We start from the raw sequence: 20848 nt of genomic DNA, 5'->3' as shown, positions 1-20848 counted from the left end.
CAGCCTCTATTCTACCAGCACTCTGCGGACACTTGGCGCCTAAAATGTCAACCTTTTCCTTGCCTAAATGTAGGAGAAAACGGAGTATAAAAGCATCTGGTAAATCCGGGTCCTAGTTATACCCCATTTATTTCTGCAAGAAAACTTATAATGATTGAAATCTGGCCCCCAGTATCTTCACACCTTACTCCGGCCAACTCATAATGATGTCCATGGTGTTTTTCGATGTGCAGGGGGGCGGGCAGTTCATTTTGAAGTGTAGAGTTCCTCCACAACCCTTGCCTGCACCCTACACAAAGGTAAACTTAGACTTTTGGTCTAACCTTAGACCAAAAGTCTAAGTTTACAACTTAGGGAATTCACAAAGGGCATTTACGAGTACTATCTTTACGTACGCAATCCTAGCAGATCTCCGCCTCTTTACGGATGTACTCGGGGCTGATCTCTGCCCCGAGTGTGTACGGTAAGATAGTACTTGTAAATGCCCTTTGTGAATTCCCAAAGTCATAAACTTGGACTTTCCGTCTAAGGTTAGAGCAAAACTCTGCCTTTGTGAATCGGGCCCTACGTATCTAACTTTTGGCATGTAAGAGATAGGCCTGGCACAAGCGGCGAGAACAGAGATTGTCGAAATAGCTGTTTGTGGTTAGGAAAAGGAAAACCATTGCTTAATGAATTAAAAAAAAAGAAAAAAAATCCAATTTCCTCTGCTATATTGTTATCACAGTTGGAGGGACTACACTCATTTAAAAAAATATATAATTTCAAATTATTTATACAGTGTAAAGAGAAATTTTATTTGTACAATCTTCCGCTTATGTTGTTATCACAGTTGGAAAATTTTGGTTCATTTAAGGTTTTAACCATTAAATTAAGATCTGGACAAAAATAGCATTTGTTCAGCTGGGCTATTGCCATGCCCTTGGAACACTATAAAAAATAACCATAGTTTTACACAATTTCCAGAACCTAATGATAACATCATGCTTTGCAAAAATACATTGGAAGCTTTAACTGCTGAAGTAATACCCCTGCTCACTGACATCATTAAACATTATTCTTTGGGCGACCCATCTGCAGTAACCCTAATGCAATTGTGATAATTTACTTTTTAAATATTTTATACTTTTTTTTAAATTGTTTTTTGCAAATTTTTAAAACATTCCCTCCACTACAATATTTGATTTAAATACACTAGGCAGCAGTGTAAGAAAAAGCTGTAAATTTGCACTCTAAGAGACCATTTTTGGCAACTGACAAAACCTTCCCTCAGTCCACCTTGACAGCCGGGCCACTCACAGGCTTCCATGCATGCTTTCGCACACCTTTGTGTACTGTTGTATATGTTATCATATTACACCTGAGTGAATGTTATCGTTTTGTGCAATGCCAAACTTTCTCTACTCGTGGAAAATATTTTTTCTGGAGAGGAATCCCTTCCCCTACACCCTGACCACTTTTCTGTGTGTTACCTTCCTGTTATGTCCCTGGAAGGGGAATTACGTTTGCCTCTAGCTAGTGGTTTAACACAAAATGATGGGGTACCCCTACTCAATGTGGTGATGGCCCCTGAAACTGATAGCTTTCTGTAGGTTTTAGAATGAAATGGGGGCCCCGGAGGAGTGGTGGGTGAAGAGGCCTGCACATGCCTTTGGCAGGAGTAAATATCTGAACATTTCCAGACTTTGAGAATACACTCCCCACCACCAGAAACTTTGTTGGTGTCCGAAAGCCCTACCCTAGGACACCCACTCCCGTGCCTCGAGTGGTTCAACGGGATTTACTCAGGCGTAACACATACTACACCGTAGTGGGTTAATGTTGCAAGTGAGTAAACGGCTTACCTCGTGCACGGTCACCTTTTGTGAAAGCTTTCCTCTTGTAAATCCAACCACTTCTGCATGAAAACTTGATTTACGCACGCGCATGGCTGTGTGAATGGGGCCAATTCATTTTTATGAAGTGTTAACTCAGACATTTTCGTTGTGGTTGGACAAATAACATTTGGTTTAATTCTCTAACCACCGTATCGGTTTTAGTTGTGGGGAACTGGCTTTTGTGACTGTAATAATATTCTGGTTTGACTTTTATTAATGCGCATAGTTTTATTTTTATCACCTAACAGCAAATGGCGTTTGTTTTAAGAAGCCGAAGAATATACTAATGGTTGTTAGGATGGAAGGAGCCAAAGTCTTGCAGCCGAGACCAAGGTCTGAGCTGTGAAAATGTTCTCACTGCACCTCTGTGCTGCCATCATGCCCCCTGGGCAGAGCCTGACAAGCCAGTCCTGGGCACTGGCATCAAACCAGTCAAGTTAGGTCAAGCCAGTGAAGGAAATCTGGCAAGCCACGCAGCCACCCACAAAGCACCACATCTGGACACTGGGGTACCAACAAAAACAACACAACCAGCCACGAAGAAACTACAGTAAAGAACACAAGGGCCGGCTTTAGGGGGCTGCGACCCGTACCACCGGGAAAGATTCCTGGTACCACCCATGCCTACAAAGCCCTCCACAACCTTGGACCTGCCTACCTGAACCACCGCCGGAATTTCCACCGTTCCTCCAGGAACCTCCCCTCCTCCCACCAAGCACCCGCCCAGATACCTCACGTCCGACGCTACCGCACAGCGGGTCGATCCTTCTCCTACCGCCAAGTCCTGGAACACCCTCCCCCTCCATCTCCGCACCGCACCCTCTCTGACCCTCTTCAGGAACGGACTCGAGTAACCCAGCAGCACAGCGCCTGCAGACCCGCTAGGGTGAGAAGCAGCACTATATAAATACGAACTTATCTGACTGACCACTGCACCTAAGGCCCTGTTGGGGGGGCTATTTTAACTGACTTACTCAGGCAATACTAAAAATGTCAAGATACCTCTGGTGATTCATGTGCTTGCTGTCAAAGAGATGGAGTTTTGTGTGGACCAGTATGGGCTCACCTTAAAGTAGCACACAGGGTTAATGTGCTTGCTGCAAAGCACATTTACTAAGCAAATTGCAGAATTGTATTTTATGTAGGTAGCTCAGTAGATTACTGCTTTTTTCACAGAGATAATTTTGAAACTTGCATTTCATATGTTTCAACCCTTCTAATATAGCGCAGTGAGCTATGAACTGTTATCCAAGAGCTGCATGCAAACTGCATAGTTTAGTTTAGAAATGTACATTTTTTCCCAGTCTTTCACTAGTGTAAGGTTGCTAAAAAAAGGTTTGTTGTGCAGAAATAAATTCTTATTAGTAAGGCCAACCCCAACCAGTGTGTTACGCTTAAAATCTTGAGTGTTCGCTTCTCCAGGACCAACACTCTGAAAATACATTACCTACCAGTGTGGATGGCATGTGATTCCTACACCTTGGCATACACACGTATGATTCATTGTCAGTGTGTAAGGTGTGTGTGACACCATACACTTGTATGAATAGCTCAATTAAAGAAATGAAATGCACGTGAGAAAGGGGCTATGGAGAGATGTGGGGCACTTTTGGAGGGTGGTAATGAGGGAATCAGTGGGGAAGGACGTCATGGGGGGGGACACTGACAGAGATTACCACACAGGGTGCCACCAGCGCTAAAGCTGCGCCTCAAACACACATATAAGACCACTGTGAACCAAATCTGGTGATATTAATCTATCCCCCTCCAGCCCGGCTACAGTGCCACTGATAGAACCCTCACCCACGTCACCCCACATGTGGACCGTGCAGGTGCACAAAAGCCACTGAAAACCTAGACAGCTGCAAGTGACATCCAAACAAGCCAGATATTGCACACAAGGCCGGGCTAACATTCAGCCAATGCAACATTCACTCCACAAGACTAGAAAAAAGTTTAAAAGATCCCTTTAGGCAGTGCCACTGGAATTATAAGATTGTGAGGCTACTGTGATTTTTACACAACTATAGTTTCGCTGCATTTCCCACATAATCCATCATCTGTCACATAGGGCCTGATTACAACTTTGGAGGACGGTGTTAAACCGTCCCAAAAGTGGAGGATATACCACCTACCGTATTACGAGTCCATTATATCCTATGGAACTCGTAATACGGTAGGTGGTATATCCGCCACTTTTGGGACGGTTTAACACCGTCCTCCAAAGTTGTAATCAGGCCCATAGTCTGCAGATTTTAACAACAAAAATGATTCTAGCTCAAGTGGTACAAAAGTTACTAAAATTCAGCGGCAGATGTTGCTGCCTTGTGGACGGCCCTTTGCAAAGCTTGGCTGGTCACCTTTATGTTTCTTATAGCTGTATTTGGGTTTTAAATTGGTACTAATGAGGTGCAACCAATTTCCAGACAGTATTACCAAGGTAAAAAATGATGAAATAACGAAGTAATACTATCACAAAATGGGCTGCATTATGCTGCTTAGTTTTCTGTTTCTTGCCGCATAATTTACTCAATCCTACCACATAATTTTGCCTTCACCTGCCGCATAATTCCAGTGGCCCTGCCTTTAGCTACAGTTAGCTCTTCAGCCGTCACATCTAGATCACAAAAGGATTCGGGGTCCTGGGATCGCATGCTCCAGTGTGACAGGCGTGCACGGACAGGCTGTGGTTGAAGCAAGCAGTAGCACAGAAGGCGATCCAGCAACTACACACATTGTGGTGCATGTTACAAAAATCACCCTCATAGCTGCCCTTCTGATCATCCGACGTCATGTTCCACACACCTGCCGATCACCATCATGTCCCCTTTGCACACAAGTTGGAATTGGCTACAACTCACTGACTAACAACTGAAGTCCCCAGCACCCAAGCGGGGAGAATCACTAGAGAAGGCCTCTCCAACGAGTAGCTCGTGAGCTGCTGGTAGCTCTCCAGCTCCCTGTCAGTAGCTCTGCTCTGTGCATCCCAGCCTTCTAAATTTGAACCTTTTGCATGGCTGAATTAACATATATATTGCAAAACTGTATATTCCAAAATGGAAATGCATGTACTTTCAGAACTCATAAAGTTGATGTTTGAAGGAAAATGGCTGAATTATAAAAAGATATTTAAAAGCTGATTTTGGGGTGATAAATAATGTGTGGAGACATATGATTACTTTCATGTAAGGGGCACCGCAGCTGTGGCTGGCATGTATGTTACCTACATATAGGCATTCTGAATTGATAAAGCCATTTTTACATAACGGCTGGCACCCCTCCTGATGCCCTGGGGTGGTCACGGCTGGTAATCTTGGCTGTGGCAGCCACTAATGTAATCTTGTCTGACGTGGTCACTATTGCAACACTAATAATATTGGTAGCTCGCAGTGGTTTGTATTGAACATACGTAGCTCTTATTACACAAAAGGTTGGCGATCCCTGCACTAGAGTGAGGTACAACATCATGTGGATACCATTCAAGCACTGAACCTCAACTTCCAAAAGAAGGAGCCTACACTGTGTCACAGGCCACACCCACTCCACACTCAGGTCCACAGGGGGACACAAGCCCCCATCATCTCCAGCTTTCTAATACCTACTGTTAGTCCTGTACAGCTCCCCCCAGGGCAGCTCATCAGGTTATCAGACGTGAGGGCCCCTCAGACCTGGAGTACACCTTCATCCCTTCTGTGCCCAAACCTAGCCATGTGATTCCAGGGCTTCCACCCAAGCACAGGATGCTTGCATTTCTGTTCACAAGAGAGCACACCTCAGAAGGCCAACACTATACTGCATTTAAACATGCCACGAACAATGACACTGTTAAGCATAGACTCTAAGGTTATCCAAGACTTTTTGACCTTTGAGCCCACAGTGGCATCATCAGCTGGCCCTAAGATGCCAAGACTGTACTCCTCAAGCACTGCCTCCCATGATGGGCACTCAGCTGCTACCTGCAAACAAGCCTGTGGGACACAGGGGGTAACCATGATTGCCACAGCAAACACCGCCCGCGACATCAGCCCCACAAGTGCCAAACAGGTGATTGCAGCGATAAACACTACAAGAACTTGACAGATGGCAGCTGGAAAGGTCCCAGACTCCAGAAAGGCACAGTGGACATCCTTGCAGAGAAGACACAGCCTCCTGTAAAACTGTTCTTTGACTACAAAGCTGCAGGGGGCACCAGCTACAAGATGCTGCCCAGCTGCACACATCTGCACAGAGACAGCTCAATATGAGATGCCAATTAACATGAGTTCCTGTTAAGAAACATTCATAAAGAGTTGGTGTTTGATGCAATCCTGCTTGGAGGCGCCTTGGGTCCAGCACCCCGGACCGAGAAGGAGTTCATTCATCTACAGTTTCTGGGTTACAATTACAGCTCCTGGTTTTATGGTATTATTTTTTATATATTTCCATCTATATTTATCCATTTTATGTTTTGGCCATCTTATGGGTAGTTATACATATTTATTTTGTGCTTTGGGAATCAAAGGAGTTGTAAAATGGTCTCTTTCCACATTTATTTAAGTGACAAGCATCCACTCCTACTTTGATGCCTGTCTCCTTTAGCAAATTAGGAAGCCAAATGTAACACAACACTGCACCCTCAGATACATATGTGCACTGTTTACAAATATATGCTACTATATATTTGTATTTAAGGAAATCTCATTCTGCTTTTTTAACTCCTCGAGCTCAGCTGTGGGCCAGGGATTCATGAAGGACAGCATGGGAGTTACTCAAAAGAATCACAATTTTCTGTATTTTCCACTTTTAAAAATAAAAACACGCAGAAACACATCCGTACTTATCTGTAAAAATCAGTAAAAACGGAAAACTGGGAGCCTTAGTTAACAATCCATATTAAGTTACAATCCACATTGAGGGCCAGATGTAGCAATCTACAATTTTGCGAGTTGCAAATTGCGAGTCGGACCGACTCGCAATTTGCAACTCGCAAAATTGTATGCAGAAAGGTGTCTCAGACACCTTCTGCAACTCGCTATGGGGTCGCAAAGACCCACTTCATGAATTTTAATGAGGTGGGTCGCTTTTTGCGATCCCATAGCGAGTCCCTGCACTCACAGGGATGGTGGCCTGCTGGAGACAGCAGACCTCCATGTCTGTGACTGCTTTTTTAATAAAGCAGTTTTTTTTTTCTTTTTGCAGCCCGTTTTCCTTAAAGGAAAACGAGTTGCAAAAAGAAAAACTTCCGAAACCATTTGTTTTTGTTTTTTTCAGAGTAGGCAGTGGTCCATTAGACCACTGCCTCCTCTGAAAAAAAATTTTTCGGCATTCACAAAGGGGAAGGGGTCCCATGGGGACCCCTTCCCTTTTGCGAATGAGTTACCACCCACTTCAAGTGGGTGTTAACTGCGAGTTGGTTTGCGACCGCATTCGCTGTCACAAAGCAACTCAGCATGGCAATGCGGTCGCAAATAGGAAGGGAACACCCCTTCCTATTTGCGAGTCGCATCCTCAAATTGCGAATGGGTACCAACTCGCAATTTGAGGTTGTGCATCGTGTTCGGCCTTTTGCATGCCGCAAACTGCGTATTTTGCAGTTTGCGACATGCAAAAGGCTTCCTACATCTGGCCCTTTGTCCAGAGAGCAGCCTTGTGCCAATGATTGGCTGAAGACTGGTTACCTGGGAGACCAGGTGACTTCTCCCATCAGCATCCCAGCCACACTTTGGATGTTTCACTGATGGCTTCTCAACCACCGCCCAGTGACCATTTGCAGCTGTACTGCCCTCCCCCAGCCTTCCAGCCCGACCACCTCCCTCCACCATGGGAAGGAGCCCGCAGAGGCGCTTCCTGCCCCCGCGGCTGGGGATTGGATATTTAACAATGATATCTTGTTTCTACACATGGTGCCACACCGCTCTTCTGCCGGTTCTAAGCGCTGTAACAGGTGTTACTAGTCCGGTGTTTAATGGTACCCTTATGATTCAAGGTCCAAACTTTACTGCTGAATTTATTCAAATCATTACAATAAAAGAACCGCAAAACATCACCAAGCACATCATAAAAGGAGCCTAAAATACAGTACGTAGTTCTAATAATAAACATTTAAAATGATGTGCCAGATGTCGCTTTACAATTAGTGTGAGCGTAAAATTACACTACAGGGACACTGAGGGAGATACATGAATTAAACCTTAGTAATAAGTCGGAGCTGGTTCTTGCTATTCATATTCCTAGCTAACTGGGAGAAGCTTTCACGTTTTTGTTCTATAAATTTAACAAAGTGGAATCTTAAGCCAAGACATTTATGATCGGAAGTATATTTGAACTGCGTGAGCGGAAATAGGACTGGACCATTCCTGGGAATATGATGGAAGGTCGCGATTGGATTTTTGTTGCAAAGTATTAAAAATCTTTTTTAAAACTCTTCACCTCAAGTCTGTCCCTTAACATCTCTTTAGAAGGACAGGGTACGTCGTATCCTGACGTTTAGAGCTCATGGCTCTCCAAATTAACCTTATCGTGTATTCCTGGCTGGGAAAACCAATAACACATTTTCAGAAGCTGTACATCCTTGGATAGAGTTTTTATCTGACTTGACTACATTCTAAGCAAACCTGCAACTAAACAGTTATTACTGGGAGGTCAAACAACCGTGGACAGGCCATACTTGGTTCCAGATCAGACAACTGGAAAAATGCACGGCTGAGTCTACATTGGCAGAATTCGGGCAAGTGAGACCTTTAGCAGCGAGGGTTCAACTCACTGAGCCACCTGGATGTGGTGCACCCTCTGATTCAGCTCTGGATTCTGGTGAGAGAACATTGAAATTAAATGAAAAGAAAATAGATATATAAAGCGCTCAAATACCTACTGGCGTCAAGGCGCTACAAACCGTGTATGCAATCTGGAGGCAGGGGAATTAAAGCAATCTGATGGAAATAAGGTCAGTCTGGAGAGACAATAGCCCAGTTTTTAATGCCTTTTCAAAGGCCAGGTGACTTTCCATTGCACTGAGGTAAGGAAGAGCATTGCACGGTCTCCCCCCACCTTGCCTTCTGAACTTTAGGAATGGCCTCCAGTTTATTCTCAGTGAAGGGGAGTGGGCGTGCTGGTTGGTGCCTCTGACATGTAGCCCTCATAGCCCGGGGTCCTGAGACACATTGGGGGTGATTCTGAGCTTGACGGGCGGCGGGAGCCGCCCGCCAAGCGGGAACCGCCAGAATACCGCTGCGCGGTCAAAAGACCGCCGCGGTTATTCTGTGTTTCCCGCTGGGCTGGCGGGCGACCGCCAGAAGGCCGCCCGCCAGCCCAGCGGGAAACCCCTTCCCACGAGGAAGCCGGCTCCGAATGGAGCCGGCGGAGTGGGAAGGGTGCGACGGGTGCAGTAGCACCCGTCGCGATTTTCAGTGTCTGTATGGCAGACACTGAAAATCTTTTAGGGGCCCTCTTACGGGGGCCCCTGCAGTGCCCATGCCATTGGCATGGGCACTGCAGGGGCCCCCAGGGGCCCCACGACACCCCTCACCGCCATCCTGTTCCTGGTGGTCAAAACCGCCAGGAACAGGATGGCGGTGAGGGGGTCGGAATCCCCATGGCGGCGCAGCAAGCTGCGCCGCCATGGAGGATTCCTCAGGGCAGCGGAAAACCGGGGGTAAACCGCCGGTTTTCCGTTTCTGACCGCGGCCATACCGCCGCGGTCAGAATGCCCTTGGGAGCACCGCCAGCCTGTTGGCGGTGCTCCCGCGGTCGTTGACCCTGGCGGTCATTAGAATGACCCCCATAATGCCTTGTGCGCAGCACCCAAGGCTTTAAAGGTGGCTCCCTTACTAACCAGCAACCAGAGAGCTTGGCCAGTCCAGCATCCACGGAGTGATGCCTGCGGAGGTCTAAGATGAGCTTTGCACCTGGATCCCCTGCAGTTTGCAGCTTCTTGGCATTGCAACAATCAAACCTAGACAGAGTTGGCGCTGCGGCTGCTGCTTTGCGCTCAGATTGTGGAATATAGCGAAAGACTTTACGCAATATTCTGACCAAGATGAAACAGGAGGGCGCTGTGCTCTTTTCCTGTGAGTCAAAGGTGAGTCGGTCGTCCAGAAAGGAGTAGCCAGAAAACTAAAATTCCCCCCTCTTCGACCAAAGTCGTGACGGCACCAAGCACGTGAGTAAGTGAGCCGGAGCCCTCCCAGAACTGCTCTGCGTTTCCATCCACGCATCTGTCCGTTATCCTTTCAAGCTTCATCTTCTTGCTTACATCCACCATTGCACCTTCACATTCTGTCATCTATTCATTGTTTCATCCATCATTCATTCAATATTTCCCTGTTACATCCATCCACTGGCCGTTCCATCTTTTCACACATCCAGTATCTATGCATACATCAACCCATACACCCATACAGCCATCGTTTGACTTACCCTTAAATCAATAAAGCCTTTCAGCCAACAGTTGTTCCTTTTGTCCATCCATTCATTCATCTATACTCTCAGATTTCTATTTACTATGCCATCCTTTCCCCCACCCACCCAACCATCCCCTCAGACTTCCATTTCCTGTTATACCTTCCCCCACACATCCATCCTCTCAGATTTCCATTTACTCTGCCATCCTTTAATCTACATATCCACACATCGTTGCACCCACTCATCCACCCACCCATGCTCTCGCCCGAACATCTGTACACCCACTCATCCACCCATTCTTTCACCCAATCATCTAGTATTTCACCTACTCACTCATCCATCCATCCTTTTATCCACCCATACTTTCACCCACTCACCCATCCATCCTTTAATCCACCCATTCTTTCACCCATTCATCCTTTCATCCACCCATACTTTCACCCACTCACCATCCATCCTTTCATCCACCCATACTTTCACCCACTCACCCATCCATCCTTTCTTCCACCCATCCTTTCACCCATTCACCCATCCATCCTTTTATTCACCATACTTTCACCCACTCACCCATCCATCCTTTCATCCACCCATACTTTCAGCCAGTGCTTAATTTGTGAATAAAAAGGTGCCGGTGCCCAAAGCCCTCCTCTTAAACACGCGGCTGCTGCAATTAAATGTGTGAACATGTAATAGTGAGGCGGCGTAATCCTGAAGCCATCTCGGGCCTCTTCAATACATATAAAGCCACTCCCTGCCCCTTCAGCTCACTCTTGCAGCTTTCTAATTTCTCCCTTTGCAAAGCTTTTTCGTTTTTTTCCTTCCTCCGTCTTTCCCATATGTCTTTTGCTCGCAGCAAATGCTTGAGGCAGAAGAATAAGCCCCGGCCCTCAAAATAAGTGTTGGTGCTCAGCACCGGAAACAACAAGCACAAATTAAGCACTGCTTTCAGCCACTCACCCATCCATCTTTTCATCCACCCATACTTTCAACTAGTCACCCATCCATCCTTTCATCCACTCATACTTTCACCCACTCATCCATCCATCCTTTCATCCACCCATACTTTAACCCACTCACCCATCCATCCTTTCATCCACTCATATTTTCAGCCACTCACCCATCCATCCTTTCATCCACCCGTACTTTCAGCTAGTCACCCATCCATCCTTTCATCCACTTATACTTTCACCCACTCATCCATCCATCCTTTCTTCCACCCATCCTTTCACCCACTCACCCATCCATCCTTTCATCCACCCATACTTTCACCCACTCACCCATCCATCCTTTCATCCACCTATACTTTCAGCCACTCACCCATCCATCCTTTCACCCACCCATACTTTCACCCACTCACCCATCCATCCATTCATCCACCCATACTTTCACCCCCTCAACCATCCATTCATTCATCCACCCATACTTTCACCCACTCACCTATCCATCCTTTCATCCACCCGTACTTTCAGCCACTCACCCATCCATCCATTCATCCACCCATACTTTCAGCTAGTCACCCATCCATCCTTTCATCCACCCATACTTCCACCCACTCATCTATGCTTTCACCCACTCATCCATCCATCCTTTCATCCTCTTATGCATCTGCTCTTCTACCCTTCTCTCCCTTTGATAGCAACCCACCTGTCTTTTTTCGTTTTAGTTCATTATAGTTTCTTATCTGTGAATTTGCAGATAAGAACCTTATAAAATCTCACCCCCCCCGTAGCTGTTAAAGTGTGTGTGTCTGTGTATGGGGGGGGGGGCTTACTGCGCCCCTGGTCATACACTATGACCCCACCTTTTTGCAGCTTTTACTGCTAGAGGCAGACTTCCCCGGGATTCGGGTCACCAATTTCAATTCCAAATAAAAGATTGACTTCCAAAGATGATCAGTGTTAAGCTTAAGACAATTCTCCCTCATCCAGGTGAAAATTGCTTCCATACAATTGCTAAGTTTGATATCCCTAGCATCCATCCTCTGACATGGCCACGATGACCTGGGTATCGCCAGCATAGGAGAAGACCTGAAGAGCAAATGATTCAATGAGTTTAGCTAAAGGGGAAGAGTCAAGATTGAATAGCTCAGGACTTATCGAGTAGTCCTGAGGAACCCCACGAGGAAAAGCAGGCTTTGAGCAGACCAATATCCACTATCCTTTTAGGCACATCATACTGTAACCTCTCTGTCTCTACTACGGCCATGAGAATGCTCATGATCTTTGATTTCCATAAATTCATTATGGATGGTAAGGGTTTTTGACTAAACGTACAAGGCCACATCATCACAGAAGGTTTACGTGCCTTCTGGGTGATTAGGAGTGTAAAAAGAGGACAAGGTATTCATGATTTTAAATAACTCTCTAGAAGTTGAGAGCATTAGCGATTTTCTCGGTGCAGAATTTAGACTTCTCCTCAAAGATAGCCTGTTTATACTCTGTAATCAGGGATCTATATTTACTTTTCTCCTGCGGTTTGTAATCTCTGCACCAGACCCATTCTTGTCTCCAACAGATTAGCCTCAATGATTTAAGTTGGTCATTGAACCAAGGTGCGGAAGCTGATCCCCTCTGGACGTCTACAATCTTTATGGGGCAACTTCATCAAAGGCCGTACCGAGCCACTCTTAAAAAACTTCACTGGCCAGATTAACATCCCCCTGGGCAGTAAAGGTTTCACTGTTTAGGGCATTAGAGAACGCCATCTGTGACATATTCTTCCAGTCACGATTTAAAAAATGTTTTTCAGATCTTTGTACGTGCCTCCCTAGGGGGATTCCTGCGTGAGTTGGACCACCATCGGCATTGGTTTCAATGTTGGTAAAGGTCTTGTCTTGACTTTGTAAATGGCCGAGTTATTTCTGTGGATGAAAAGCGGAACCCCCCTATTTTTTGATGATTTTCAGCTGGTTCATGATGAAGAATATATTGTGTACCGAGATCGAATAAAGGTGAGGATTAATCTTTCATCCAAAATTGTTATAAATAAGATGTCCACTTTTTGTGAGTTTATAAGGCCTGCAATTTCAGTGCAGCTGGGCTGAATGACTTCATCTTAATAAGTTTTCGAGCGACTTGCATCTGATAGGGTTTGGTGGCAAAGGGTTCAGGGCCTTCTTGTATGTCTTTGTGCGATAGATCTGATATTTCATACATAGCAAATTTCAATCTCTTTCCTGTATTTTCTTTCTAATTCTCACCCGATTGTTAAGCAGGTGAGATGACTGATGTGCGGCTCGTACTTTCAGATGGACCTAGTGCTAATATGTATTTGTTTGCTTTTGCAACTTCCTATGGCCCTTGGATAGACAGGTCTTAGATACTCAGGATTCAGGCTGGAGAACTGGAAGCACTGTCATAGGGATGTGTGTCGGGGTAGCACCAGTCTGGTGTAGGTAGCCTGTAGGTCTTATCTCTCCGTACAATATATCAGCCTGCATCCCTGCATCAATTAATAAGATCTTAGGTAGCCATTAGCTCTTAGTCAGTAGCTCTCCTTCTCACCACGACCCCATGCTCTGTAGTCTTCTCTCTATGTGTGCTTCTCCCCCAACCCCAAGCTGCACTCTAACTTGTGTGAAACTTTTTCCCCTTCTCACCCTCACATGCTCCCAACATGGTTCCTCTGACATCCCCTGAAACACTGATTTTTTATTTATTTATGCTTTTGCACAAAATAAATCTTAATTTTTGTTTACCAATCCAAGTGGTATACTCCAGAATGAAAGCAATAGGTTCCCTGTCACTCCGCTGGTTAGCATTCTGATTTATGCACGCAAAAACATCATCACGCATATGAGAGTGATGTGACTGCCAGCAATACTCATGTCAAAGAGCCATTTTCTAAATGCATTTAATTTTTTGATGATGGGAAAATGCATATGCTATAGAATGTTTCTAACAAGCATCGGCAACAAACTACGATGAGACCCATTTGGTTTCCCAATGCTTGTTGTAAATTGTGAGCTTTCAGTGCCCACAGAGTACTGCTGCCAAATGCCTCAGGGTAGTGAAACCATCACAAATATCTGTGTTCCTGCAGTGTAATTACCCTTCTGTAGTATGAGCTGACTTTGCGCACATATATGTTGGAAATTAGTTCTATGTATAGCTTGCCTGTTAAAAGTCTACCCTAAGTATTCCCTTGGAGATTCTGCTAGGCTTCCAAGTTTTCTTCTAGATTTATAGCCATCTGCTGTCTCCCAGCCCGATCTATAATTTTTAGGTCGAGCGTAAGCGTCTGACCTCTTGTATACTTCTAAGTATACTTCTTCTGTGGGCTTCCAGCTATTTCATTTGTTAGTTTCAGTGTCATTTGAAAATCCTTGCTTGTTAGTGGTCAGTCATGCCTCTTTGTCCCTCCTTCTTCTGTGTGGGAGCAGGGATCAACTACTGTATGATTACACTTTGTCCTGTTTATCTGGTCTGTAGGGGACATTTTTTTACACTGTTTCCGGCTCCTGTTCAGGGAAGCTTCCTTTTTCATTTGCAGGGTATTCTTCCTCTGAGCTTAGCTGTAAACAAGGCTATACATCAGTCTGATATCTTTGTCACATTTAGTCTTTGTGGGCTCTCTGCACCCTCTCTCAGCTGCCTGGCTCCCGCCCTTCATGGCTTGGATTTTCTTTACCAAGTGTGCCTGCCTGCGGCCCCCAGGACAGAGGATCGCTTACAATTCTTATAGCCTTGGCACCGAGCTCTACCAGGGCTCCACAATCCTTAGAGACAGTGCTCACTTCTGCTTCATACTGGGATCCCACTTGCAGCTCCATCAGTGCACCTCAGTTCATACACTCAAAGTCCTCAGTTCTCACAGTCAGTACCCTCTGCTAATCCAGTATCGGGACCTCAGACGCAGCTCCATCAGTGCACCTCAGTTCTAACCCGGCGAGGTCACTTCCTTTCCTATACTGAGACCCCGCTCACATACAGTTCCATTACAGCAGCTCAGTTCTAATATTCAGTCTCACTGCCAAGCCTGGACCCAAATGAGCAACACACAGCTCAGCCAGTGCACCTCAAGTCTAACATCCAACACTACTATTGATGGGAACCACCACAGCTCCGCCAGGATCCATCAATTCCAACATTCAGTGCACATTTCTTCTCAGTACTAAGACTCACACACACGCCCGTCAGGACTCCTCACTTCTGTGGTTCAGAGGCAATGCCACTCCCTTGCTGGGCCCACTCGCAGCTTCACCAAGGCACCTCCAGACAAACACTCGGCTACACTGGCACGCCAACACTAGGTTCTACAAATGGCTCAATTAACATACCTCACTTCTGGCCTTGTGTGCCCGTTACTATTCTAGTACTGCAGCCCACATATAACTCTGTCAGTGCACCTCAATCCTAACCTGCAGCGCCCCATTATTCTAATACCAGGAATTACACAGCCCTCCACTTCTCACTCCTCACCACTGCCTTTCTGTTATACCAGCACAGGGCCGGGACACAGCTCTGTACCCCCAATCCTGATCTGAAGTGCCTCAATATTGCTGTACTGGGGATCACATACAACTCTGCTAATGCACCTCCTGCTGTTCTGCAGCGCCCCCTGCTGTTCCACACTCTGACTTCTGTTTGAGATTTGTGGGGCAGTCAATTAAATCTGTTTTTAGCTGCCATCTTTATTTAGGAGGGTCTGTTTCACCTATCTCACTCCGTTCTTTTCTTTACTCTGTTTACTCTCAATTTTTTTCATTGTCTCCCACTTTTCTTTTTTCAGCTCTCAAAATCCACATGTTAACAGTTTTGCTCTTTCTTTCAACTGTTTATTTCTACTCCTCTCCTTTTTTTTTCTTTCCCTGTTCCTCTAGCTACCTCCTCCTCCAAACTCCCAAAAACTTGGTTATTTCTTGCCTTGTTTCGTACCTCTCTATTTTCCTTCATCAGGCGTTCATTCCTTCACTTTTTTTTTTCTCTTCCCTTCATTCTTTCTTCGTCATTTTTATTTGCTCTTTCCTTTGACTCGGTATGCGTCCTTTCACTTTTTTTTAGATCTTTCTTCCTTCCTTTCTCTGATGTTTTTCTTATCTTTATCTGTCAATTCATGTTTTTCCTGTCTGTATGTGGAAGCCACAAGTTACTTATTGGGACTTGAAGTGTCAAAGTGGTTTTCCCATTCTGTGTCTGAGGAAACTGTGTCAGTACATACATGCCCTGGTTCATTCACTGCTTGTCTGTCTCACCATCTCTCTTGTTTTCTCTAATGTTCATTTTTCTCTTTCTTTTCACACTTCTTTCATTATTTTTTCCTCTTTGTCTTCCGTTTGCTAGATTCCTTCCCTTTTTGCTTTTGACTCACATGTTTGCTCTATTTCTTCTCTTAGTTGTGTTTTCATTTTCTTGTTCTTTCTTTTTTTCTCTCTTTTATTTCTTTGTGACCCCTTCTCTTTCTTCCTTTTATCTGTTGTATTCCCTTCGCTTCTTTTTGTTTTGCCCCATCCACTTTCTCTCCTGAGGCCTAGTTATAAATGGAGCAACAGGTGCAGTGGCACCGGGGCCCAGACACTAACTGACCCCACTCAACTCTAATTACTGCTGTATTTTCCTAACAAAATTCCAGTCAACCATTTTCCTTTCTTGCTCCAGGGCCCGTGACACCGTTACTACGCTGCTTGTCCTCTCCATCTTTACTCCCTGCTCCCTCTTTCCTTTCACCCTCCATCCGCCGCAAATTATATTTTTGTTATGGTGTTTTGAGCATTGCACTCTAATGCCAAAAGTTTATTTCTGATAAAGGTTTATATGATAATTGTATGTGTTTTAAGAAAGAGGAAGAAGGTAACTAGAAGTGCCTTAGTTAAATGCTGGGCCACTGGAATTATGTGGCAAGAAAAGTCCAGTTATGAATTTACAAAGCAAATAGCTCTAACTCAAGAAAATGTGAGACTTATTGCATTGCAAATGCTTGTTGCTTTGCTGCAGGGCATAGTGATCATATTGTATACATGACAACATTTTAAAAGATAAGTGAGAGATTTAAAAAAAATAATCTGGAGAATGTATTTCCCCCATTAAATTCTATTGAAGCAGAGGCGACTTCAGACGGAAGGCAGCTGCAATAAAGCAATTTTTGCCTCTGAAAATCAGGAGTCTCCTGCCTGAATCTGTTCTATTGGCATGTATGGTATTGTGGGCCATGCCGCAATCGCTCAATCAGTGCGTGATGTTTCTTATATCTATTCTTCTTTCCGACTAATCTCCGGTTCCTCAGACCAAAGAGAGCTTTTCATTGAGTCCATGTTACAGTCAGCGATGGAAGCTAGGGGTGGTAGGCAGTAGTCTAGATGGAGATGTAATTGCAAAGCTCCACCTAAGATGGCTTCCTTTAGAGATACAGCTCTGGGATCGGATACGTCGGTTAGCAGTTTAGTTTACTAGCACTGAAGCCTGGTAGACAGAAGTGTATTTTGATACCTGCAGAGATAGAATGTTGCTGGATAAATGTCTACCAACATATTCCTCCATGAAATTCACTTTAATGAATCTTAAATCCATTACTGGGCTGGTATCTAAAAGTAAGCACATTCGTTACTTATTTTTCTCTGCAGTTTGCAATAACTGCCCGTGCAGCTCGAAATCTGGATTTGTTGAGTGAGATTATCAAAGTGCCCCAGGAGCTCCTTGTCCCCATACTAGCCACGGAGAAAGTGGAGAGTCCACTCTGATGAGCTGCCGCAAACGTTCACGGATTGAAAAACAAACGTCCATCAAAATTCAAAACTATGCAAAAAGTGATGACAGTCAATAAATCAACATGCCACAAAAATGTTGCAAAAAATGCAATTGTGTGCTCCACAATTTCCATTTTGGTGTCGCTGAAATTTCAGTCGCTCAAAGGCAGACTTGTTGCCCACCCCTTATAATTTGGTCTGAGCACCAAGGTGAAGTCTGTCCTGCAGGGGTCTCACTTTTCAATAGCAATACATTTAAAAATCATACAATACCTAAAGATCATAAAAATGTGCAATTAGATAAAAAAGAGGGAAATCCTTAGGATTATGCAGAGAAGACAGGAACATGGATCAGATATATCAAGGGCCCTCAATATAAGAAGGGTCCCCACACAACTAGCAAGGAGCTCAACAAAAGAAGAAAGATAATTGGACAAATACACAACGACAAAGCCAAAAAGTCTGGATTGTTATACATCTCAGACTGCTTATTCTTTGGAAGTTTGCAAGTGGGTTTGTATGGAGTTGTTTGCATGGGGGAGTGGGTGAATATGAGTATAAATCAGTGGAGTATTGAATGGACGGATGAGTGAATTATTGGAAGGATGAATGGGGTATATTTAAGTGAGTGGAGTGATTAATGAGTGAAATTGTGGGCCATGGATGAATGAGTGCATTTTGAGTGGGAAAGTGATCAGCAATGTCAGGACAGGAGAGTAGCCTACTACCAGTGGAACAACAGTCGCCGTTAGCACCCTGTCTTCTGTCGAAAATGGACCGAGTTATCTCAGCCCATTCATCCATCCATGCACTGACACACACATTCATCTGTTTATTCAGTTAGGCACCAACTGACCTACTCAGCCATGCGATCAGTCATTCATTCAACAATGCACTCCCTCTCTCCCAATAATTCATATAAACACTCATTTATGTGATCAAACATGAGCTTTCAGGAGTACTAGAGAGAGGCACTGTGGCTCCACTGAGATGCTGGTTCATCTCAGTACAGCTTTTGATTTGTCTAAAGCTGTATGCTTCCACAGAAAGAGTGCTCACCTTCCAAATAACTGTGATCATTTGTTTATTCTGCAGTTTGAACCAGGCTCTTTCAGCAAAGCTATTGCTTTTGTCCTTTTAGCAGTGCTTAATTTGTGCTTATTGTTTCTGGTGCTGAGCACTGGCACTTATTTTTGAGGGCCTGAGCTTAATCTTCTCCCTCAAGCATTTACTGCAGCAAAAGACACATCTGGGAAAGATGGAGGAAGCAGAAAACGAAAAAGCGTCACAATGGGAGAAAGCAGAAAGCTGCAAGAGTGAGCTGAGGGGGCGAGTAGTGGTTGTAAATGGATTGAAGAGGCGTGAGATGGCTTCAGGATTACGCTGCCTTAGTATTCCGTGCTCCCACATTTAATTGTAGGAGCCACATGTTTAAGAGAGGGCTTTGGGCACTGGCACATTTTTATTTACAAATTAAGCACTGCCTTTTAGTCCCACAAATGCCACTGTGATGGATGTAAATTACCCCGTAAGGTCACACTGCCACTGATGCTACTAAACAACTTCTCTTAGATATGAGGGACAATGCAGCCCCTCTCGTACCTTATAAGGATATTGCAATTCACCAAAGAGTTCCATGATGACATAGAGGAACGAGGCCGATCATACATAGTACATGCTCACACCGTCACCTTTCCCACAAACCACTTAAAACCTTGGAGCGCAGCTCTTTCATATTAGAGAGCGAGCATCTCTGCAAAAATGAATAGCAAAACTAAAAGCTCCAGTGCAAAATTAAACACATCAAAAACCTGTTAGATGTTTGTTGCAAACAGATATTAGAAACAGTTCAATACAAGTCGGTGTAAAAAAAAACGCAGTAGCTCAGAACGTGTAGAAACGTGGTGAAAGATTCTAGCTTTTATTTATTTAAGGAGTGCAAAAATAAACACCTTCTCTCTGCTTGTCATTGTAAGCTAATAAAATAGAGCAGAAGAAAGAAAAACAACTTTTGTTGCTTTAAACAGTTGCTTTAATTATGTTCTGCGACCTGACCTGCCTTTCACCTCAGCTGCTGACTCTGGCAGCAGACATTGTGACGTCAGAACTTGAGTGTAATAACATATAATAATTGAGTTCTGATATCTTTTCTTTTTTTTCTTTTGGTGTGTTACAAGTCGCCAATTATATAGAAATTAGTATACAAGGATTCCAGAATCCCATGTATTATAATTTGATAATTGGTCTTCTCTGGTTGCCATGCGTGAAGCTTATCTTCATTATATTAGGACGATGTTGATTACGTGGCAAGCCAATGATCAAGGATACATGCTACATCTGTTTGTTAGGACTTATGTATTGTAAGGATATTCTATCCTATTCATGGGGATTTGTAAAGCACATGGCTACCCATACGGGCCTCCCAGCGCTAAGATAGCTTACAGATAGCATTCCCATCCAGCCATTTAGTTCAGTAAAACTGTAGCAATTTTCTAAAGTCATTAGGCATTTATGGGTAGATTGATATTCCTCTGTACTGCAGCCTGCAGAGAGGTATGTTGTTACGTGGAATCTCACAGTTCACTGTAGTAGGCAAGAGTTTCACTGCGGGTCCCCCCTCTGACAAACCATGGGGATACACTACTTTCACTGTGATGAACTTTGTTAGGGTTAGGCCATCTTAAGAGACCTAGGGGCCTATTTATAGGCCAATAGCGCCACCGTGTGCCACATCAACGTCATTTATTCTGACGGTAATGTGGCCCAACTAGGCCAAAATCCCCGCGCCGTATTTACAGGGTTGTGCAATGCATGCATTGCGCAATCATGTAGCCCTTTGCGCTACATTATGCTGAGCCAGGCATAATGTATGCAAAGGGGGCGTTCCCCTGCTAGGGGAGCCAGAAAAATG

This window comes from Pleurodeles waltl, chromosome 8 (assembly GCF_031143425.1).
Source record: "Pleurodeles waltl isolate 20211129_DDA chromosome 8, aPleWal1.hap1.20221129, whole genome shotgun sequence".
Classification (NCBI taxonomy): Eukaryota; Metazoa; Chordata; class Amphibia; order Caudata; family Salamandridae; genus Pleurodeles; species Pleurodeles waltl.
The sequence above is the reverse complement of the archived record's forward strand: the minus strand, read 5'-3'. Positions refer to the sequence as shown.